Here is a 25,342-nt window from a genome sequence, read left to right on the forward strand (position 1 = left end):
ACCCAGGCAGCTTCTGAAACATCAGTCTTAGTAGTAGTATAAATTCTAATTCATTAGTATTAATTGTAGAAGTGCTTCTAGAAATGACTCAGAGGTCTAAGAGGAAAATAGTCACTCTTTGAAAGACCTTGGTTAGCCATGTTTATACAAGAGTCCACTTGACCGCAGTGGGAATTCTGGTTTGCTTTGTTTGGGTTTTTGGACAAATGTTTGGATTTGGCCAGTACAACAGTAAACTCTTGCCAGAGTTTTTCTGTCAGCTGCTTTTTCCAGCTATGTTGGAGTGCACATGTCTTCTGAGAAGCATAGCTGGTTCCTGCAAGCAGGTATGCTGACCAGCTGTCTCCTGGGACACCTGAGCAGGGCTCCAGTAGACACATGGGCAGCAGGATGAGGCCTGGGTTAACGTGCTGCATCTCAGCTTTGTTCCTGCACACGTGCCAGCACTTCATGTTGGATGTGCCATTTGTGTTGCTCTATTTGGCTGATCTGCAGGCACGCTACCAATTCTGTCCTAGCTACTGTCGCATGTACATGCAGCTCAATTTCAATCAATGATTATTAAAAGTCAATCTGTACCTTTTTCTGGCATCCAATGGCTCTGGGGGTAGGTAATTTTATTGTCTAGTCTAGAAATGGAAAATTATTGCAGTGCTACTTTTTTATTTATGGTCCCAGATGGAAAGCACTCAAGTCCTGAAAAACATCCAGATGTCTCTGTGGCACAGTTTCCCTACTCTTCTGAGGGCGTATGAGAGGGGCAATTCTATCCTTCATTTAGATATAAATGCTACCCATTTTTCTCATTTCTTAAATACTCTTTTTGAGTGCTTAATAATGGAAAGAAGTACTGCTCAGTTTTTCTTCCCTTCTTACTCTATAAAGTGAGTTGTTGGAAGAGACATTTTCTGTTGCAAAATCATCTTCACTAAATTCACTGTTCCAGAGGAGCCTGAAGACGAGCAGGCTGAGAGCCTGGGACACCACGAGGTACAAGACAGTTTAACTGCCCTTGGAGCTGCTGCCCACTGGAAGTGATGGAGAGTTGCCAGAGCTCAGGTTTGCATGGGAGCCCCTCATAGCAGTCATAGAGCCTGTCCCGAGCGCCCTGGCAAAATGGAGGCCTCATCACTCCAGTGCAATGCAGCCTCAGAAACCCTCTGAGAACACGGATTCACTTTGACGTAAACACCTCTTTGTCCATTTTGTCCAGTGTATCTGGAAAGGAAATTGCTAATGAGTCATGGTAATGAGTTGAGTTCCCAAACATTTAAGCAGAGCTAGTGAGCAAGCAATAACTGCAACCTTTTGTCTTCTAGTCTTCCTATCTTTTCCAATGTGTATTTAGTGGGAAAAAATGTTCCTGGTCCTTGTCATCTTTTATTATTGTTGTTCAATAGGTGGGATCCCTGGGAGAAATTCCTGTTTTTAATGTGAGTGAATGTACTACTTAACTTATCAGATAATCATGGAGCTCCCCCTTCGTCACTGAGAGGAAGTGGAAGAATTAATTATGGAGACAATCAACTGTTCAACCTCAAAGACTGAAACAGTATCAGACTGTGGTGTCTAATGAGGAGTGAAGTAACATGAATGAGATTTGTTCTGGGAGTTTTGCCTGTTCCTCTCTGTCTAGAGGTCATCTAAGTCAGAAAATTTTTATTCAGGCTGGATGTTTAAACTACAGTGAACATGACTGTTGGACAATCTCAGCCTTAACATTACTCTTCTCCCAAGGGTGATTCCCACTTTTTACATTAAAAATTCTAAAAATTAGAAATAGAATTTTTAGGCCCTAGGTCTAAATTAATGAAGTAGCTTAAATAAGCACAAAAGTTTAAAACTAAGAGGAAAATTACACGTGACTCCCTAGAGAGAAAGAACTGTCAAAAACTAGCTTGAGCTGCACTCAAAGTAAAGGCAAATAAAGCAAATAGAAAAAAGATCTTGCAATCAAATAATTACAAAGCGAGGGAAGAGTGGGGGGATGGAGGGAGATGCACTGTGCAATAAGGGTGGGTTATAATTAAATGTAACATCAGTGAAGCTCCAAAACTAAGAAACTGCATTGCCTTTCTGTTCAGGAAAGATGATTTTGTTGGACCTGATCAAGCCAATACTTTCCCACCCTTGTTCAATACTGGAGTGGACAAAAGGAAAGTGACAGTAGCTCTGAGGTAGAAAGGGGAGACAACTACCTTATTCTAGGTGGTGCAAAACTTTGGGACTTCAGTGGACATGCCTGAGGGGTTGGTTATGTCTTTCCCAGAATCCTGCTACAATTTATGCATGAAGTCCTGGTGTCAAAGTAAGAATCCTGTGGATTTTTAAAATAAACATGTGAAATCTGAATTTACACCATTTGACTAAACAACAGGAAATCTCAGGGATAGGCTGACATACTAATCTAACCTCAGTTCCTATTCAGGAATATAGAGCAATTTGGGAAGCAGAGAATGACCAAGAATGGATGCAAAGTAGGAAAAAACCCAAAGATTATCCTGATTTGGAAGGGACCCACAAGGACTGACCAGTTGTTGAGTGGTGTGCACTTTGATTCTCCCGCTGCACCAGTGGAATAGCCTCCTGTGGAGAGGCACCCATCCTGTGCACTGCCGTGCCACACCCTGTTCACCAGCAGTCCCCAGGATTACTTAATGTGGCACTGGAGGCATCCACTGTCCCTCCCAATCCCACCTACACCTCTGCAGCCACTCCCCAGGGAGCTGCCAGCTCCCAGCCGGTGTTGGTGCTCTTTGTGGCTCCCCTGGCTCTAGGAACTTGCCTGGTTTGCTGCAATTCCCTGCTCCACGGCAGGACGTGCCTGTGCCAGAGCTGTTATCCTCGGCAAATGACCAAATAAATATAACATAGGGTTTTCAGAGATTGTGCCAAATTTATATGATACCTTTAAGTAATGAAATAACTGATCATCTTGGCAAAGAAATGCAATAAACAGAAATTTTTTGAAGCCACAATTCACAGGGAGTTGAATAAACTGGAGAAGATGGGGATTAGAAAGTAGCAGAAGCAGATGGGTAACAAGGAGATGCCAGGAAGTGATAGGAAGGTTGGAGGGAGGTTATTGAGACTCTTTCAGGGAATGGTTTGGGGACCAATCTTGCTTAATGTTTTTATTAGTGACTTTGGCTCAGAAAGTAGAGATAGTTAATGAAATAGCTTTCTGTTACTGACATGAAGTTGTGAGACACATCGATAAAAGGAAGATCAAGATACTGTGCAAGAAGTATTGGATGACCTTGAAGATTATGCAGTAGAAATGTTGTAAAATGGCATGGTACCAAGTACAAGGTTATTCACCTAAGGATTAAACATAATCCTCTTTGCTGGAAAATGGGCTCATAACTTAGAGAGGAGTGAGGCACTAGTGCTTGTGGCTTGGTCCAGATAAGACTAGCAGCATTTGTTTTGTCAGGAAATTCAATTATTTTATTGCAAAAAGGGGTTAGGTTAATTTGTGCAATATGTTTTTTGAAAACCTGTACTGTATTTTGCAGCATAAGATACCAATTTGATGCAGCTGGGGAAAGGGCAAATGCAATTCTCTCTGTACAGTTGATAGAGAGGGGAATTGCAGCTGTTGTGTTTTTGGAATCAAGAGTGCAGTTCTGGTCACTCATATTCAAAAAGGATGAACTTAAAAATGTGTTCACTGATGGTTTGCTTTAAGGAAAGGTAATAAAAAGGGAGAAGAAGATTTGTGTCACATAGTAAAATGATGGTGAAGAGGCAACAGGGCTTTGCCCTGTGTGTTGGAAAGAATAATTTAAGCTAGCAGTCAGTCTTGGCACAAGAACAGCAGGGCATAGATTATTGAGGAATACATTCAGGCTAGCAATTAGAAGAAAGTTTTTAACTATAGGAAAGTGAGGCTCCAAAGTAGACTTCCACTTAGAGAATTTGGAACAGCACAATTTTGTTCCTGACAAAAAACAAAGGTGAAAATAGATTAGTTCAAGATGGAGCCTAGTCTGGACAGAATGTATTTACCTGTCATAGATGGAAACAGGATGGTTCAGAGAGAATCTTTGTATCCTGGGTTCTTCATTTTATCCCAGGATGAGCGAAGAGTGAATGGAGTTGCCCTGTGTCCCTGCAGATCTCAGTTTTACATATACGTAGTAGGAAACACTCCACAGTTGTGCTAAAGAGTATGGTTTGACCACACTTGGTGGGGCACTTTGAGAGCTTGAGGGGAGAGGAAGCAATTTGGCTGAGATGTTCGGTGAAGCAGGTGAGAGGAGCATGCTAGCAGGTAGGAAACTATGTGGCAGCAACTAAAAGACAGGTTTACAGTGGTCTTTCTAATGAGAGCATTGTTTGAGACCTTGTGAAAGTAGAAGAATACATCATCAATCACTACTCAGCTCTCTCTAGGGAAATGGACATGTGATGAGCCATTGCATCAGTGCATGATGTGGTTTTGATGAGGGCTAGGTGTACTCTAGGGGTTCATCTCACTGTCTTAATTACGTGGATTTTTTTTAATCTTCCTTTTCCCTCTTTCTGTAATTACCCATCTGTCTAGTTATCAGATGGCATCATGAAATTTCTCAGCTCCTCATTTGCTAAGGAATATATTTATAATTCCTATAATTTGTAGGTGTTCAGTTTTGTAAAAAGAGGCACCTGAGCATGAGCCAAGTGCAGCCTAAATAATTTTCTGATCTGAGGAAGTCAGGGGATTGTTGCTGGAAGAAACCCAAATATTTATGATTTAGCAAACAATTGCATTTCTAGGCAAAGGACTTTCAAATTAAAACAATTTTGAGACAAAAATCAACAGCTCAAAGAAATAATGTTCTCAAGTCATGCTTCTTTTGCCATTTTTAAGTACAGCCTTGCTTTAATGTGTCTTTGTTTACCATAAATGACTTCAAACCTAGTGCAGGCACAGCGTCATCTCATACACTGTCATTGCACCATTTTGATGAATCAAGTAGGCTGAAATTTGATTCAGAAGAACAGTTTGGTCATGTCTCTTCTAGAAATCTAGCAGGGTCCTGGATATTACAGAAACAACAGTATCAAGCAGTCAGTCAGTTAAGTGCCTGCATCTTTCTCTTGAACTTTAGAAATGGACAAAGACAGTGTCTTGTGTAATAATTCATTTTTCTGCTGGCCCCAGTGCCCCTGATCAAAGGCATCATTCCAAGATGCTGAGTACAACATTTGGAACAGCACATTCTTGTTCTTATGAAAAATTGAGCTTGAATGGCAGCGAATGTGTGCATCTTTCATGAGGCAATGAACTGACTGCTTGTCAGCTGCTCCTCACAGGTCACGTCTGTCAGGCAGCAAGAATGAATTGGAACCAGCCTGACATGGAGAGCCTGGTGGAATGCCCCATGGTGCTGTGAGCAGAAACAGCCACTGTGGGAATGGGTGGGGCAGTGGTACAGCTGGGGGCCTTGTGGACTGTCCCGGTCACTCCTCTTTACTTTTGGATGTTTACGTGCATCTGTGATACGAACTAGAGGATTTCATGCTCGTGCTGGAAGTTGGCCTGTTTTAAAGGAAGCTGGTCCTTCAAGATCATTCTGCTGTTGTGAGTGGCACAAAAGATGTTTCACACTGTTAAATGCGGCAGTGGTTCTTGTCCTGTTGCAGCTCCAACACAAATGACTAAAAACACCCCTGCACCAGTTGCATGGGAGGAATGATGGTTTTCACTGGCTCTGAAATCACATTTCTTGTGAGATGCAGTGACAATACAGAAAGGATCAAGTATAGATGTATGGTATGGTTTACATTACAATGCATGTAGTAGTTCACAGAACACAAATAGGAAAGAGGTGAGAGGTCTGCTGTTCAGCCATATTTTGTAAATACTTTGAAAAGATGGTAGCCAATCTTAATCCAAAAGGCTCTAGTATCCATATTGTTTGCAAAGCTTTACCCAGATCATCTATTTAACTTACAGAAACAATAAAAAATAATGAAAAAAATCAGTATTAGAAACAGAAATGTGGGATTTTGGTTACTTTAGTTCCCTCTGGTCCCCTTGAACAGTGAACACCAGCAGTACAAATCCAGTCTGCTTTCCCTGTAAGGTGTCTTCCAAAAGCTTTTATCAGCTCCCTAGCAAGCCCACCTGAGGCTTCTTTCTGTGTGCAGAGCAGACATTTCATCCCTACTGTCACTATTTGGACACTTCATCATAAAATGATGCTCTGTAGTGCTGTTGGGAAGTCAGCATTCCCAGTCCTGTGATGTCAAGAGGTTTTTCATAAGCCTGTGTTCGCTGGGAATATGAATCACTTCCTCTCAATTTCTCCTGGTCCAGCCTCAGTTTAGTGGTTTGTAATGCTTAGGAGACACTGTCTGCTTCATATTATGAACTATTATTAATGATCCATGCTTTGTTCACTGAGGTTGGAGCTGGTTTCCATAGTTTGGATCACAGAGCACAGTAGAGTGCAAAGCTGTGCTGGCCACTTTACATGCTGGGGTAGGGTCCACTTCTTTCAGTGTCCCTGTTGATAGCTCTTAGGCAGTGCCACATTCATGGCCTTTTGCTGTGGACTAGGGTCTGGATTCTTAAGTCCTGGACCATAAAAATCACCCCCCATGACTCTGAATGGTCCAGGAGTGCTAAGAGTGTACTGCTACTACAGAAGTTTGAGCTGACTTAAAGGGTTAATAAAATCAAACATCCAGCTTGCTGCTTTCTGGCTGTGTATTAATCAAATTATAGGGCACAGCTTTCCTGTCCCAGTGCCATTTTGGAAAGTGTAGATTCAGTACACTGGCTGTTATGTTCAAGTTGCATCAAAAGCAGCCAAAACGGATACTAATTGCTTCCTGTGGATATCTATGGTTTTGTTTCTTTTTTACTGTAAGTAGTTGGAATAAAATTTCTTAGTAGAATTTTTGTCTTTTTTCTGAGAAAAATTATATTGTCTCTCAGTCTGTTGCCATGTGCCTCCTATTTCAGCTGATTGCTGTGATGAAGCACCACTTGGGTATGTTCTCAATGCTGATTCCACTGGGAGCAGACCAGAAATCTTATTACAGAATTGCAAAGACTTTGTGAAGCTGAAATGTCTCCTCTAAAACCATTAGTGTCCCTATATAACTTACTTTCCCTGTTCCTTTTTTTGGAGCTGTCAAATATCTTTTTTGGTGTCCTCCTCTCTTTAAAAACTTAAACATGACACTATATAACTACTTATTCTTAGAACAGTGAAACCATTTGCTCTTTCATGAATTTATAAAATGTTTTTAATTATAAATCAAACAATGAGTAATTTCTTTTCCTTGGCAATCCAAAAGAAGAGTCAGTCAATTGACCTCATGTGCTTGGTGAAGCAGCATCCAAAGGAGAAGCAGTACCTTTGGTTTAGACAAGCACCACTGAGCATACTTGAGCAAGTATCTACTGAACCACCAGCCCTTCAGTCAAGAGTGTAACTGAATTTCAGAAGTCATGGTGTCACAAAGATATTGATCTCTATACTTTGCTTTTTTGCCTAAAACTTCCCTCAAAGGAAGTGTTTTGTGTATTAGCAGCAGTGACAATTTTGGTAGAGAATAGTTACAGCTCTTGAATGGCATGTGTGCTAACCTGTTCAACCGAGGTCTCAACAACTTTGGCTTCCTCTTTGTCCTTCTTCAGTGGGCAGCTCCTCCTCCTCAGCAGCACACTAAAAACAGAATAGACCCACAAAGGCTGATGCAAATAAGCAGCCAATTTAATGCAAACAATGTAAGGGGTTAACCAGACTCCAGGGGAATGGGGCTTTACAAATCTTTGTAAACTTTAGGACAAGGAACAAGAGGTTGGTTGCATAAGACGATGTCAGATTAAAATAAGAGGCCATGGTTCCCTCTGGAAGACAGCCTGTTAGCTCTGACTTCTTCCTATGATTCATATGAAAGGAGTCTGTGACATCCTTCTGGTTATCAGTGAGGTGCAAGTGTAAATAATAATAAGAAAGATGTTCTAGCAGACACAGCACAAGGCAAAGTGTAGATGCCTTGTGACACACGAAAAATTCCTCCTGGCCAAGCTGGAGGTGCATTATTGCAAGAGCAATGCAGCTCATGGTTGCTGAGCCTGTGAAATTAATCATTTGGGGACTTTGCCTTTTGTCCTCCCCTCTTTTCTCATTTTCCAATTTTAATTCATTTCATGATATCTACATGCATATCATAGTCTCATCCCATAAACTTGCTGTCCAGCTGTGGGGAGCCTTTAAGATTGTCTGTCTTTATGAGGAAATGGTAGGATTGTGTGTGTGCTCAAATGAGTGCTGCCACATGCCTGTTTCTGCTGCAGCAGCTTACAATGAGGTAGACTTTTGTCATCCATCTGTCTTTCATCAAGGACCTTGCATATCTATTCTTCTCTTTTCCAAAAGGAACTGCAGGCAATTAAAATCATCCCAAGGTCTCCTTGGCATCCTGCTTCTAATCTATATTCTCAAGAATGAAATAAAGCCATGGAGAGGCAATTGTCTTTGGTTCTATAGTTTTTAGAGGCCTGGAGTGGAAGAGCAAGGAAGGAAAGAAATTAGATACATTTATAAACCAAAGACATTCATCAGACAATTCAAGGTCTTATATGAGCACACACAATGATGTAAAGAATAGGTATGTGTGCAGCGTGTCACTTACTCTTCTTTCCTTAATAAGAGGCTACCGTGCTGTAACTGCTACTCCAAGTGACTTTAACATGTTTTTCCTATTTTGCCTTATTCTTTTGCTGCAGTGTTTTGTATGAAGTTGGGGGTTTTTTTTGTTAAAGCAAATATTTTTGTCGTTTCTGTCTGAATTAAAATAGGGAAAATGCAATGAAATAAGTTGCTAGTTTAGGCTAATGCAGGTGTGTTTGGTAGGCACTTACCATTTCTGCTGGGCAGGCCCTTACCTCTGAAGGTAAGTGAGTGAGTATTAACAAAACCTGGTTTAGGACAATCCACCACTTGAAGTTTTCTTTCTAAATGAAAAGTGGTTCTGGAAATCAGGTTGTCTATGATCATTTGCACTGCTGAATAGCCAACAACAACAGAAAAAGCTAAGGAGGGATGTTCAGGACTGGGGCTTTGGACACAGAGTCTCATCTCTAGACCCCAGTTAACAATTGCAGTCTGTTTTAGCTGTGGAGACTGAAATGCTGCTGCCTTAGCCCTTCTCCTGCCAAAGCTTCATTGCTAAAACAACTGCTAAATGGAGTACATTTCTAGTTCACAGCCCTTTGTTTCAACACAGATAGAAAGGAAACTGCACAAACCAAAAATAAGCTGCAGCAGCCAAGGACCATACATTGCTCTCAGCCATCCCTGTTCCACTGGCATCAAAGTCTTAGAGAGTGAGATACAGACAGCTGAAATTAGAAATTTTATCCAAAGGCAACTCTGCCTTTGTCTACAGATGCTGTGAAATTGAAATGGCCCTTTTATTGCCCTTTCAGGCTTCTTCTCTGGGCTGTTTGCTAGGAGTCAGGTCTCTGAGTGAAGAACTGTTGTGTATGATGCTTTAATACAGCAGGTCCCAGATCTGGATCCATAAGGGCTCTTCAGCACAACTGTTGAACAAGTTATCCTATTTACAAATACTTGCAGCTGTCTCCTGGGTGAACAAATAGCACTTCTGGACTTTTATGTAAAGTGATGATTAATTTCCAGGGAGCATGCTCATGTGTGCATTATATGTATTTACACAGAGGTGTGTGAGTTATGCATGAAACCAAGATTGCATTTCATCTACAGAATGGGAAGAAGCATTGCTATTTGTGTGCTTTGGTTTGGTTTTTTTTTCCCTGAAACTCACTGGACACTAAAGTAAGGAGGAATTCAGAGGAAATTCAGCTGGCTTCCTTGGTAAATCATGCCTGATACTGTGATCAGGGAAGATGACAGAATCTGAATTTTCCCAAGCAAGTGTGAAACCCCTGACAAATGAGAAGGCAGATAATAGTGATGATACAGGGGGCATTAAGAGAGTGATTTCATTGTTGGCTTGTCCTTGAAGACACCTCTCCCAGCAACAACCCAACAAGTAGCAGACATATCATTCCAGCCATTTTCCCATTTGCGTGCAAGGTGTAGGACAGCTTTGAGAGCTTTGAAGTGTGAACGCACCTACTTGAACCACTCCTCATCTGCTTTCAGACATCTGTGTTTTTGCTGCCTCCAACAGGGTCATACTGAAAATGTCAGATTATTTAGTAGAGAAAGGGAATTACTGAACCTCAGACTTCTCTCTTTCCTACAGGGCCATAAGTACTGCTTGCTTTCTCTGGAAGATAAGCAATATATTATATTCTCTTTTTTGAATATTTCACCTCTTCTTTTTGCTGGTTTGTTTGGGGTTTTTTTGTCTGTAGTCATACTGTACCAAAATCAGGGTGTTTGAACAAAGCCAGAGCTCAGAGATCAAGTGTGTTCAGCACTGCTACATAAGTATATAGCTGAACCAGTGAGAAAGGTCAGCTTGTCTGACAGAAGTGATTAGTCCTGGATGAGATTTAGCACAAAGCAGTTGGGTAGATTTATTAGGCATAGTCTCCAACGTGAAACTATCATATGAGCTTTGGAAGTGTGCGGCTGGCATGAGAGATTTTGGTTCTGCTTTGGAGTTGCATGTCAACTGAGTCTGCACACAAGCTGATGGAAATAAGGCCTGCCACTGAAGGAATGGGGGAATTTCCACTCCAGCTGCCTTAGAGGTGATGGCCCGAGATGCTCTTCCAAAGCTCATAAGACAAAGGCTTCATTCACAAATGACCAGGCTGGCCTTCTGTCTCCCCAGCTGCATTCCCTCCCTCAGCACTGCCCTATCCCCTTTCTCCCTTTCCTTTCTATCCCTGTCCACTGAGGAAGTTGCCCACAGCACTGTCACTGCACCCTCTGCCCTTACCCCCTTGTATGACTCATAGAAGTTGGGTTGAGTGTTTGTGTTTGTTTTCCTGCTCCAGACTTCCCCTTGCCTCTCAGATGATGGGTGGGCTGCAAAACAGACACTGAAGAAGATAAATTTGCCAGGGAAATTTCGTGATGTCCTGGAAAGTGGAGATGACTTGCTGAGATTCCCTGGTGGAGCAATGAGTTGCTCTGCTGCTGTTTACCACAACTGCTCGGGACAGGCCTGAAATTTTCCCTCATGACTGCCCTTACTCCCCCTTTAGCCTCACGTGCTGCCTCAGCACTTATTGCTGCAGTCATGCCAGCAGTGATTGTATGTGCAAAGCACCTGGGCAGCATTGCTGCCACCTTTAAAAGATATGGCTGGCAATAAAAATCTCCATATTAAAGGAGAGAGAAAGGCAACTGAAACAGTAGCCTTGTTATAAAACATATATCCAGACAGTAAATTAAATGCAAGAGGCTTCTGGAAGAAGCTCTGTGTTCTAAACATTAATTTGTTTCAAGTTGAATCTACTTTCTACAGCAGTAGTGACTATAACAAAAGTAGAAAACCCATGAAAACCTTTCTGTGCACAGAGTTAATACATATGACTGGTTTTGAGTATAGTGGGGAGAATGTACACACAGGTGTGCAATCAGTATTTTCTGCGCACTGTGTGACTGTCCCTTACCCAGAATGTAGTGGGGTGTAGCCCCACATCATCACCCACAGTGGAAAGACACCTCTGGAGTCTTGATCTTCACTGAGCTCTGAAGCTTGCTGAAAAGGAGTGAACTGCTTGCTGGGACAGCAGAGCCTGAGCTGTGCCCCTGATACGGTTCTTGGCCTTAGGAGGTCAGTTGATCTCCTGCCACTTTGGTCCCTTTTGCTGCAAACTGGAAATGAGGGTGCTTGCCCTCTCTCTAGTGCTGTGGTGGGACTTTGCTAATGAGCTCAAGAATCTGCCAAAAGCCCAGCTAGACTGTAAAGATGGAGCTGTCTGGCTTCCATGCCTTGTGTCCCCAGACACCTTGAGGACAGAGTGGATAGGACAGGTTATGGAAACTTGAAGGGCAGGATAGCTGGACGCCTCAGTATCTCACCTTATATTTTTTAGATACGGGTTTGAAAATACTTTCCTGACAAGACCAGTGTGCTAAGGGAAACTGCTTTGAAGGATTTCATCATCCCACAAGACCTGGCTTGTTTTGCCCACAGCTTGCATGACTGGAAGGGGCTAAAAAACAGACAACTTTTGATTTTTACCATCAAAGTCCCTGGTGGTTTAATAGGCACATAGCCATCATACCAGCACTCTGGGTGATGTTCATTAGCTCTTGGTAGCTGCTCCAGGAAAGACTAAGAACTGAAGGGTCCGGGACATCTGACCCCGCTCTCACCAGCCGGGCTTTCTTGCAGGGTAGGAGATGGTGCCTGTTTTAAGGCTTAATGAGGCATCGCCTTCCAGGGCTGCAACAGCAGCATGTTTCAATGACTCCGAAGTCAGGCATCTAAAGAAGCAAATGGATTAGTCATTACAAATTAGAAATTGATTTCAAGGGTACAAATTGCAACTAAACTTGTAGCACAAAAGTTATGGGCCAGCCCCATCCTCAGTTGTTCACGGGGACTCTGTCCATACAGGCACCTTTCTTCAGTTAGTTTCCATTTTCTCTCCCCTGCATGTTGTAGTTAGTCATTAGATGCATGTAGTTGTGCATGTGTGTTTGCAGCCAAACAGGAACCAGGCTGGTCCGTGGGTTCGCATGGCTGCTGAAGCCAGGATGTGCACTCTGGGAGACTTCTATTGATGCACAGCATCTGTGTGTGCCTACTTTTCTCCTAGTATTTTTTTGCTGCTGAATTTTTCCTAGCAGTAATGCAGTATTTTTATTATCAGCCCACCATCCACTTGTGCTGCTAGTCCTGCTTGTTTATGAAAACAGATTTCTCTGTCTGATCTCCCCCTCAGAGTGAAGGTCCAGTTGCTCTTTATTTCAGTGTACAAGGTGTTACTGTATACGATGGTTTGGTAGTCCCTGTACAATGCCCCAGCTTTACTGATGTTTTCAAGAAAGAGGGGAGTGAAAGAGGAAACCAAACTCATTTTAACTGTCTCTTGGAGAAATCACTGGACATCCAGGCTATGTCTTTGAAAGCAAAGGGGCTGCTGAGATTATGAAATTCTCAAGCATTAGCTCAGCACGGCTGAGCCAGGGCATAAGGAGATGTGTGAGCCCATTAATCATTGCAGGGCAGCTGCCAGCTCCCTGACTTTAATTGTGACTTTCTAATATTTACCCTCTTTGGAGGTTTTTAGGTCCTCGTGATAAAGGATTTCATTCCTCTCCCGTGAAACTGTGCAGACAGCAGAGGTGTGAGCTTAATTCAAGGTTGCTGAATGACTTGCAGCTACTGGGGAAAATTACGTTACTCAGCATTGTTTTCCTCCTGAAATTGTTGCCTTGGCAGCATCTCGAGGAATTTTGCATACCTGTCTCTTTAAATTTCCTGTTCTTCAGACTGCTCTATCTTCACAGTTTCCAGTCACTGCATTTTTATTAAAGATCTCCATGGAAGTAAACAGTCTCAGAGGGTGCATCCTTCCAATACCCCTGGCTTGAGAGGAGGAAGCAGGAGTGGAAGTGTTTCTTAACAAGGGGAAGATCGGAAAGTATGCTACTGACAGTGTAATAGGTTGAAAAATCATTAATGTGAACTCAGACTACATCTCAAATAATAGACTATAGAAGATTATTATGCTTAAAAGATCTCCTTTCAATCACCATGATGTGTCTGTCTAGGGACACGCCTCAGTGCTCACTTGCAAACCAGCCAAACACAGATTTGTGAGTTTTCAAGCCTGCATGTGCCTCTTTTACCCCCTCCCAGCTGTCACTCACTGCCTTCTTCCCAGCAGGAAAAGTCAGGAATGTTTGTGGGAGGAGAAAGAGCAAAACAGACTCATTCCCCAGTATTTGCAAGGTGGCAATGGCCTACATAAACTCTGCCTTCCATGGGGTGGTGGATGAACTGGGATTTTCATGGGAAGTTTCCTTCCAGCTTCACCCAGCTGCATAACTGCAAATGCAATAAAATAAATTTTCTGGAAACTGCTTTCTCATTTTGCATTTAAAGTGTTGCAAACTTTATTACTGAGCACACACAGAACAATGGAGCTGAATCTGAGTGTATATGCCAATATATCTGCTTTGATTTATGTGGCATTGATTATCTCTTTATAATAGAGTTAATGTGAGGGTGATCTACCCCCCTGAACACAGGTTGATGCTGCATTGCTTTTGCATCCGGTTATTCTATCAGTTCAATGTGCAGCCCTTTGTCGACTCTGAATATCCTTTGTAGGTCAGCTGCCATGCAGGGAGCCTACATGTGTGCAGGGCTTAATTGGTCTCTCAGCTCTTTCCCATTCTCTACTTTGTTTTGCTTACAGAGCTCATCCTTTCCCTTCCATTTCTCTTTCCCAGGAGGAAGGCAAGACGATGATGATGCATCCTCCACTAATGGACCCTGCTGAGACAGTGATTTTGGCTGCAAGGGAGACTTTATGGGTATCTTGCACTTCACATACCAACCTTCCTGAGAGAAAAAAGGAAAAGGATCACACAACTTCCACTGATCTGCCTTTTTTCCAGGGACCATTGCTGAAATTCCTCCTGTCCTGGCAATATCTGCAAATCAGCCTGGACTTGGCTTTTACCCTCCAATCCCACAGCATCTCCCACAAAGCCTAAGGCAGTGTAATAGGTCTAGATTGACTCCTCAGAGTTTCACAGCAAAGAAAATAAACATGAAGGTTATTAGCTGCAAGTTATGAAAGATGTTACATTAGCTAGGTTTCTAAACCATTCAGAGCCAAAAGGGATTTTTGGAAGGCACTTACTTCCTCCTAAAAATCTCATCCTTACCTAATACATTCTAGTTCATAGACAATGCTACAGACTTGATATAACTTCATACGATGAATGAGCAGGGGCTCATTGTTAGAGTCTAGGGATAATCTCCTCACTGTGTTTAAGCACCTTACCCTCTCTCACCTTCTGTCATACTCTTTTTGCCATAATAATGATAATAGATCTTCTTAAATTATAATTATGTTGATTCATATCCCCAGAAAAATGCAGCTCAGTCCTAGTTAATTAGTCAGACATTTTAAAATCTGTTTGTATTTTCAATAGTAAAAGGAAAGACAAACAATAAGATCTTACTTTATGTCTAATACTAGTGTGGGCTGTGGATGCAGTTCAAACTCTGCAAGGCTTCTGGTGGGAATGTTTCACAAAAGACACTTTGTCTCCTTTGGAACAAATGCCACCAAATAGTGGAATTTATTTCTCAACTATTTTTTCAGGGCCCCTCTATTTCCAGCATGCTCTCAAACACTTCGCGTAGAGATTTTTTTCTTTGCAATGGCATGAGGGAGGACCAGCAGTGGGGATTTGCTTTCTATGCATGGCATGGTTTGCCTCATCTGCATGAGCTCTTTCTTGTTCCTAGGATACACTAGCTTGACTTAATTTATGGGCTTGCTTTATTATTTTTTCCCTTTGGCTGAGATCTGTTTTGACTTTCCCACTAAGCTCCTTTTGAGCAGGGGCAAAACCAACAACACTGAATTTATTTAAGTGGAATTAAAGGGCAGTCCTTGTGTATGAGGCTGGAGCTGGGCTGCTAAAGCATGCTCAGCCTCCTGAGGTGCTAAAAAACCTCATGTTTCATTCAAAAGCCAACTGCACTGAACAGCAGAGGACCACTTCTGAGAACTGCAGTGGGGCTCTAACACCAGCAGCACAGAATGAAAGATAGGGCTTTAGGAGATGATGGGATATAAATTGAAAAGAGAAAAGAGTTGACCAACCACATTCCATTAAGGTTCCTAGTTTTGTTGCCCCAGAAGCAATTTCTGGAAGATGAAGTACTCCCTCTGCTCTTATGGTGCAATGGTGACTTTTGAAAATGGGTGAGTTAGTTAATGCACATATAAACATTGAGCCACTTTCATTAACAAAGATGAAATTCACCTTCTTCAATAGCATTATGAATTGCAAAGAGGGACATTTCTGTATTGAATCGTCAACTGATTGTCCTTGAAAATTCACCCCTACTTTGCATCTGCAGATATTTTTCTTGTTCAAATGTGTGCTGTGTTTTGATTTTCCTTGTCCCCTTTTAAAATGAGAAGCAAACTGAAGCTTTCATCAGAACCATGTAGAAATGCAGTGACTGGACACGAGAGCAGAGTACAAAAACACAGGGTTTTTGTGAGCATACCAAGGGTACTGGGCATGTCAGCAGTACATCTACCCAGCAAAATAAGGGGTTTCTAGTGTTCAGAGCAGCTCTGGTAGCTGGTTCCTCATTGTGAGCCTGATGCAGTAAATGGAAAGCAGTTTTCTGGAAGATTCTCTTTCCATGTAGTGCCCTTTGTATTGGTAGGTGGAGAGAACTGTCCGTGTATATGGGACAAGGTTTATTTCTTTTCTCCTTGTTTTTTCTGCTAAAAGAGAAGAGACAGAGCTGGAGTTCAAGAATTCAAGGAAACATGTTTGTGTCTGTTTATCAAATTCAGTCTCTCTGCCAGATGCTAAATGAAAAGGGCAACAGGTAAGGTGAATTACTGAATCGTTCAGCCGTACCCTTGAAGGGCGCAGATAATGGAGGAAATCCAGTAACTCCAGAGAGGCAAAAGATTAAGATTCCTTCTCATACCTGCAGGATGTAGCTGCTAGAACAAAACTGAAGCTGTTGGGAGTGGCAAAAGAGAAAGTTGTTTTTCTTGTCCTGCACTTCTCCTGCTCTGCAGATTGAAATCAGCCTCAGGGGTGATTACTCCTACATTTCCAGCTGGCACTAGATTAGTTTGAAAAACCAACAGGACCTTTATATAAATCACCTCCAAAATATCCTTCTGGTGGTAGAGGTCCCAGAAAAGTACTTTTCATTGCCACTTTAGTACAACCACATATGCTGAGGGTTAAAAGTTTTTGACCCAATCAGATGTTGGCTGTGTGCAGCTGGGCTTGTGTTTGTCTTTTCTTATTAAAAAGGTTAGAGAGGAATGAGAGACATCATGTAATACATCATTTGTCTTGTAAAGAAAAAAATACGGTGCGGTCTCCAAAGATTTCCCTGCATTTTCTACTTTATCTCTGTTTTCTGAAGTTATTGTTGGTCTTGGGATTTTTACAAGTAATGAAATTGGAAGCACACATGTAAGAAAGAAACTAGACAGAAAAGGAATTACTCTTGTTGTACTAGGTGGAGGTGAATTTAAAAAGATGATGACTGGATACATTGCTATTCCCTGAGGAAGAAAGCCCATTACTGTGTTTGACTTTGGGATACTGAGGATGTAGTGCTGGGAATTTTACTGTCTCCTCACATGTGCTCCAACCTGAACGCTGGGGATAATTATTCTTGATCATCAGCTGACAGGAATCACATTAGAGAACCTGAGGCCAGTTTCCCTGCAAGGCAGTGCCTGTACCATGAATCTATGAGGTGTCACAGCTAGTGTGCAGGTGTGTCCACACATCACGGCAGCGGAATGGCTTTGGCACAGGCAGCTGGCCTGGGGAGCAAAAATGAAAATGTAGCATGAGAGGCTTCAGCACCGACTAACAACCAAGGTAAGGACATTGTCTTCCACACACCAGTGCTTCACTGGGCAGTGTGTGCCCTGCTCTTTTAAAAAGTCTTTTCTGGTTAGGGAAAAGCAACCAGAGCTGGCAACCCTGTCACAACCAACCCTTTACGTTCCTAAGGAGACTTTTCTAGCTGCCCTGACCAGCTGGCAGGTCAGTAGGGGGCTCTGAAGTGGATTGGGCCACACAGATGACACTCAAAATTTTAACATTCCTGAGTTTAGTTATTGCTCCGGTGTACTGGTGCAGAGGAGTTTGTATGGTAGGTGTCCACCATCTAGACCACTGACAGACCTGGAAAATGGGATTTTCATGACTAAACATCTGTTCTTTGAATCAGAAAAGGTAATGGCAATAGGAGGACTGCAGCACTTAATTGTTAGGAGCCATTGGACAGATGAGGATTATTTTGGGCTGGGCTTATTGGGTGTGTTCTGTGGCTTTGATTAGATGTGATCTTGATTTCTTTATTTAGGAATTTTAGTTGGGAATTCTTGTTATCCTTTTAGTCCATAAACCTTTTTTGCAGAAGATCCCTTTTCCCTTTACAGAAAAAAATCTACTCAGTCTCCTTCTCGTAATGAACACCAGAATAATGTCTTGCACAATGCACACCCTGGCAGGAGAAGTAGATGATATTTCCTCCTGTTGCTTCACTTTGACATGTCTTTGGTTCATCTAGATAACATGATCTTTTTTCCACATATTTCTCCTTCAAGAATTCACTGCTTGTCACACCTTATGATTTATACACTTGTCAAACTTTTTTTTTGGTTGATAAATACCCTGCAAAGATAAGGCACTGGCCTTTGAAAATATGGTGCCAGTAATTAAAATGAAGAATGCATTACAGTAAAGGGTAGAAATATGGATCTAAAAGCCACACTGGTATTTTTAGTGATGGGAGTAATTGAGAGTTGCCTTTTAATAATTCAGTGCAGCTGAAATTAATAAATGGTATGAGGTATAACTGGTCTTTGAAGACCAGGGGTATAGTTAACAATTTATTTTAGTATATCCTGAAAGATGCTGCTGGAATTAGTGTATAATAACTCAACACAGTCCTACAACTTCCAAGTCAGTTTTGTAAAAGGAGGAACACACTTACTGAGTGAGGATTATGCTGAGTGAAGTGGCCCATCTGAGGAGAAGCCACAAAGGCCCCGTGCCCCAGCCATAGCTGCAGCGGGTCACTGCGCATCGCTGTCGGCTCCTGCACAGGCGGCAGCGCAGGGGGGGCTGTGTGCAGGACCAAACATCCGCCCGACCGCACGCTGGGGTGAAGTGCTTCCTAATGACATAAGCCCTCCAGGGCAGGCCAGAAGGAAACCCTCTCCTTCTTTTTCAGGGGTAGGTTGGTGCAGAGAGGGGGGGAGAAAATAATCAATGTAGAGGTGAAATGTGACTGGCCAGGGAGCAGTCCCACCTACTATCTCCCACATGACAAGTTGCTGGAGAGAGCACTCCACAGGTGCAAAGTTCTCGGTAGGTGCATTAGCCATGATCACTCTTATCCTCCTTGCTCCATCTCCCAGGAGTCTCAGGAGGTCCCAGGCTGCCTTCCTCCATTAGTGAATAGCTTTTAGGGTAACAGATCAGCTTTCAATTTGAAGGGATGCTTGTCTCACTGGAGTCCAGCCATGCAAATCTTACTTGCAAACACTGTAAAATGTCTTTCTACACGTGGTCCCATGGGGTTCATTACCTTGTTGTCTTTTCAAGAGCTGTGCCAGAGCGCATTTTCCAGTTGGACCCCTTAGTTCTTATCATGTCCCACTTGCACAGGAACTCTGCCAGTGTAGAAGCTGTGAGCTTCATCTGCTTATGTTCCTTGGCTCAGCAAACCTATTTGAAAGGGTTAGCTCTGTGTAGCCAGCAGAACCACTTGTCAGAATAATTTGTTGTGTGTTCCTTTACGGATCCTTTAAGCATCATGGTTGTGTTTGATGAGTATTTTTCTCTAGTTTATGAAAAGACTAAACCAAATAAATGATTGTGCTCTCTGATTCAGGTGTGAGGCCAAGCAGCGCTGAGCTGTAGCTGGTTGATTCATAATCTTCTGTTTGACTACAGAGTATCTCGTGATCAGGAGCTGGCCCTGGACCTGCCAAAAGGTAGAAACCTCCAACAGCTAAGTCCAGTTTAGATCCGAATGGAACAAGATGCCGTAAGCATCTGAACAGTTGTCGGGGCTTATTTCTGCTCTGGTCTTGACAGGGTTAAACTCAACAGCTTTACCTTGTTACACTCAGACACTGGAAAAACCTTATTTCCTGTCTGTATGTTAGGTGGGTGAGTTACATTGCAGATGTATGTTACAGCTGGGATGCATATGTTGCATTCTGCCCTGACTTTGAAGGGATGATTACACACATGGAAATTATTCAGGCTTTCTCCCATTTGCTTTGCAAGGTATATTTTCTATACCTCGTATATACCCCTAACTTACTGTTTACAGTAATTGATGGGGAGAGACAAACACTGTCCACCTTTTGAAGTCATGAAGTGATCCTACATGAATGGCCAATTGGTTTGCACATAAGGGAGAGTTTAACAACTTTCTATACTTCTATTTCTCATTTCAGTCTCTAGAATAACCTGAAATTATATGGGAATCTTTTAAGGGAGAATCTTCCCCTCTCTTCTTGAAATGCCAGTTTGCATCACAGGCTGTTTGATTTGGTGGGTTTGGTGGTTTTTTCATCATCTGCCTGACTGTAATTTTTTTTTCCTCATTAGGTTTAGCTTTCTGATACCATAATAAATTTCAAAGCAAATAAGGTTTTTCAATCCAGGTTCAAACATCTCAGCTTCCTCTAAATCAAAATTTGTGGAACACTAAAGATTATGATCTGAAAACTCTGTAAAACTCAGTTACCAGTTAAGAGGCATGGCAGTATTCTTAAGAGAGTTTCTAATATTTTTTACAGTTTAATACTGTCTAGGTCATCTGATAAACTGAAAGCAGCAAGTACATTAAATACAGTGCAATGAGTTATACAGACCAAGGCCAGGGTTTCTGGTTTACTCATTTTATTGGTTTAAATCTATGGTAGTTCTCCTGATTGCCACAGCAGGTACCCATAGGCTACACAGTGCCGTCTTAGCTCTTGAGCATGAAAATCACACTGTTTCCATTTTGTTCCTGGACTGTGCTGCTGGTGCATTATTCAGATTTGGACTGAATTATCGTTTGATTTGACCTGGCCTACATTGCACTGCTTGCCAAAACACTGAGTAAGCCAAGGAGGCAGGTAACAGCCTCAAGTGGCCCTCTCTCCTGATCTCAGGATCAATGATCAGCTTTTATTGTTCAGGTTACTGCTGTTATCATAGGCTCAGTAACCCCAGCTGCAGTGTGCTGGAGCTGTGCAAGCACAGGACAGAGCTGTCTGCTGCCCCCAGGAGTCCTCAGCCTGGGCTTAGTGCAAAACAGTGCTCTCTCAGCAGAACAGCCACTGAGCTCCTCTCCACGTTTCTTTGCTTCTCTGCTAGCTCACAGTATAGACAATACCAAGGAGGAGAATCTGAAAAAAAAACAGTGATGCCACTTTTGAAATGGATCTATCTATACCCTCTGTTTGGCACGCAGCAAATAGTGACTCAGCCACTGTTTGTGTGCAGTGCTTCTGGCCCACAGATGGTACCATACACTTTGTTTAGGCATACAGATCTTAGCCATTCCATTATACCATTGCAGTCTCTCATGTAGGTACATACATTTTTGTGTCTCTGCCAAAAAGAGCATTTCTTCTAAATATTGCCATGAAAAACCCACCTTAAACTTGCAAGCATGCTGTGCTCAGTTTGGCTGGGATAGAGTTAATTTTCTTCAGAGTAGCTGGCATGGGGCTATGTTTGGATTTGTGCTGGAAACCCTGTTGATAACACAGGGATGTTTTCTTTATTGCTGAGCAGCACTTACACAGGGCCACGGCCTTTTCAGTTTCCCACTCTCTGCCAGTGAGTAGGTACACAAGAACTGCGAGGGAGCATAGCAAGGACAGTGGATATCCATAGGATATTCCATACCATAGAGTGCCATGCTCAGTATATAAAGCTGGGGGAAGAAGAAGGAAGGAGGTGACGTTTGGAGTGACAGTGTTCGTTGTCCCAAGTAACCATTATACATGACAGAGCCCTGCTTTCCTGGAGATGGCTGAACACTTGCCCATGGGAAGTAGTGAAGCAATTCCTTGTTTCGCTTGTGAGCTTGGCTTTTGCTTTCCCTTTTAAACTGTCTCAACCCACAAGTCTTCTGACTTTTACCCTTCTGATTCTCTACCCCATCCCACCAGGGGAGTGAGCGAGTGGCTGTGTGGGGCTGAATTGCCATTTGGGATTAAACCATAACACATGCATGGAATGGGAACACTACAATGAAGATTTTGACCACCTCTCTGCACACCTTATGAACCTCTTTGATCATTAAGCTTCTCAGACTGTTGATTTGAACTCAAATTCATTCCTGTAAAGACCACAAATCAAGCCCTGTCATAACCGGAGAGCATGGTGTGTTATCATTATTGCTTACCTCTGAATGAACCTGAAAAGCAAGGTGATCAATACAGACATAATTGCCAGTGTCACCAATTAATTGTTCCTGAGTAACTGAGGGCCTCTTCAACTGGCAGCCTGTCAGTCTCAGAAAAAGCAGCAGTCTCAGGAACAGCAGAGTAATGTGACAGACTTCATGTGGGATGAAAACACCCTTTTGAGCAAATGTCAGTTATTAGCAGTAGGCTCTTCTTTCACTGCTTTGCTGCACATGTCTAACTTCACCATCACCAGATGGGGATGCCCTATGCAGCCTGTACCTTTCTGTGTGTGGCAAGGATCAACCAATCTTGGTTAAGCCCTGCTTCAGCCATATGCTTAAACAGGTACTTAGGGTAAAGCATGAGATTAAGTCACACTGAATTCAAAATTAGTCAGATACTTAAAGGCTTAATTCAAAAACTACCCAAATAAAACTCATCCTTGCTCAGTTCTTAATCACACAAGTTGTATGGAAATCTCATCCAAGCAGCATCTGGGCTGCTAAAAATTAACACATGAAGAACACAGTATATTATTTGTAGAAGGTTCTAAAGTATTTTTGACACTTTTTAGAATGAGGGCTGGCCTTAGTAACCATGAAGGTCATTCCAGCTAACTGGAGTTAATTCCAGCACCGATCTCTGTGTCTCTATCAGTGGAAAATGGAACCAAGAACATAAGGGGCTTTTCAGGAAAGCGGTTTCATGGTAAGCCACGTTACCCTCTAAGTTTTTGAGTTGATTCTGCATTTAGCTTTTATCCCTCAATCCATCTGTTGAACACAAATCATTTGTGGCCAAGGCTTATAGAGAGAAGGTCACTTTTTCATAACATGAGTGTTTAAAAAAACCCTCAAGATTTTGTCATGTGGCTTCAGTTTAAATGTAGTTCCCAGCTAATTAGTCTGGAAAAGCATGTATATTTGCAAACAAAGAATAACTATACTATCCCAGTGGAGATCAGCAGAGGAATGTGGGGAATGGAAATGTTGATAATTGCAGTTCCTGTGCTATAGTTAGTTGGAGCAGACAGACGGCTGCCCTTAAGGAGACCTCTCTTGGTGCCAAGAGTGTTACACACAGGACAAAAGGCAGTAGATCAAATTGCAGGATGAAAGGCCAGATTCTGATGTCCTACCTCATTTTATTCAGTCCTTTCTCAAATAAAGTTATCATGGGGCATTTCCTAAAGAGAAACTAGAAAGATTCTCAGGAATCTTAAGCGGATGGAGACCCAGATACCTAATTTCTTTTCTGAGAGGGCGTAATTCTTCTTTCCTTTTTTTCTTTATTTCTTTTTTTTTCAGTCTGTGTCTGACTTACTAACTACCAATATCAGTTAGGTAATTCTACCTGATTGCATAGACATTCCTGTGGGTGCACGTAGGTGCTTTTGGCATCCTGAAGAACTATGCATTTTTAACACTTGCCATTCCTCTGGCTTGGAAAATAAAGATAACCTTGTTTCTCTTTAAAAGCAAATAAACATCACTACCATCACCAACTCAACCCCACTGATAGCTACCATTTTGGCTTAGTTTGCATTGAGCTTTCACTTCATAACATAGATTTTGCCAAGCATAGGATGGTTAACATGTCCCAGATGATGAATGGATGAATCAGATGGACTGATTTCAGATGGGGGTGGGGGTGTATGTGTGTGTGTGTGTGTGTATTTTCTGGCTCTGCATTGAGAACTGTGTGCTGCAGGCTGCTTGTCCAGAGGTGCCAGCTTACAGCTTACTTTGCTTTCTGAACTCAACAGACACTTTGCCGCTGGTGCAAAGTTGAAGATGTATCTGTTCAGGGAGGCAACAAATGAAGTATTCCAGCAGTTAGTCTTGATGACAGAGGTAGAAACAGGGAGAAATACTTCTTGAATAGACCTGGCAATAAGCCTTCAATGTGGCTTAAACACTGCTGCCCCCATCACAGTCAATTTAATTTGGTTTTTGCTCTTGCAGTCCAAGTGTGCCTGAGCAAGTGGTTTGTCTCAACCTTGTGCTTCTTAATCATCTATTTCATTGGAATGCAAAAAAAGAGCATGCTGTACATTTACTTCATATTGTCATTTCTATAGCAATGGAAGAAGGCTTCTCTCTCGCTCCCTAGTGCAGCTGAAGCATCCCCACTGGTGCTGATGCCATATGAGGAGTTCACCATGAGCTCAGTGCCCTTGGGTGAGGCTCTGGATCCTGAATTTGCAGTGCTGCAGCACTCACTCGAGCCTGTACGCACTCTTCCAGCTCCCAGGCACTGTCTGCCTCCCCTCCTCTCCCTCCCTCCTTGCCAGGCTTTGGCTATGACCACAATAGGAAGTGACACTCTCCCGATGGCCACATCAAAACTCTTTAAGCACTGGAAGCTGAATGTTAGCCAAGAGGGCTCCCCTGGCCAGCAGCCGTCACCCCCTTCTTCCACTAAGCCTTAAATAATGAAATCTTCTGGCAAAACAAAGAGGTTTAAGGATGTAAAGCATCCCTTATTTCCTCCTTCCTTAGAAAGCATTTGCTTGAGGTTGATTTAATGATACAAATGTAAGGTTCTAGTTATCTTTTGATACCTCTATAGGCTTTATACATAAAGGGAGACCCAAAGGAGGGATGCAATTGGAGCAGATGCGTGTACACACTGTGTCCCATTTGCCAGTGCTGGTCAGCAAGCACTGCTGGATGGTGGTGCTTCACACACCAGCTCCTGTAAATCAAACTGGCAGGAGGGGGCACAGATAAAGGCTATTTTGTGATAGCTATGTGGTTGCAATTTCCGGTGACTTCTGCCCGTGTGCAGTGAGCAAGAAGATGGTTTGGTTTCTAAAGATGTGAAATGCTTTGCACTGAGAGAGGTGAACATGGGCTGATGAAGAAATGTAGTGATGTGAAAAGATGCCAAAAATGAACACAACAACTCTTAACCCAAAAGCAGCATCATGTCTGAGCCCTGTTTGTACTTGGCATGCCAGAGGGGGAGAAGGAGACAGGAGATGAGGCTCAGGCACAGTGATCAGCCTGCCACGAAGAGCTGTACTGGGAGATTACAGGCTTGCTGGGCACTTCATTGCCTCTGACATCGGCCCCTACTGTATAGCAGGAGGCAGGGATGGTTTTGCTTTGCAGCTCATCAAAGCCCAGCTTCCATCCCGAGCAGACGGATGGGTCAGCTGGGGCACCATCCTGCCAGCAGGACCTGCGGCTCCAGCCGCTTCGAAGCGAGATGCAGCTGCCTTAAAGGGACGTTTTTTCTACCTCCAGCCTTTGGATGACTTGG

This window comes from Corvus kubaryi, unplaced genomic scaffold (assembly GCF_017639235.1).
Source record: "Corvus kubaryi isolate FWS band 111438036 unplaced genomic scaffold, C.kubaryi_AGA036_p1.0 37392, whole genome shotgun sequence".
NCBI classification, from domain to species: domain Eukaryota; kingdom Metazoa; phylum Chordata; class Aves; order Passeriformes; family Corvidae; genus Corvus; species Corvus kubaryi.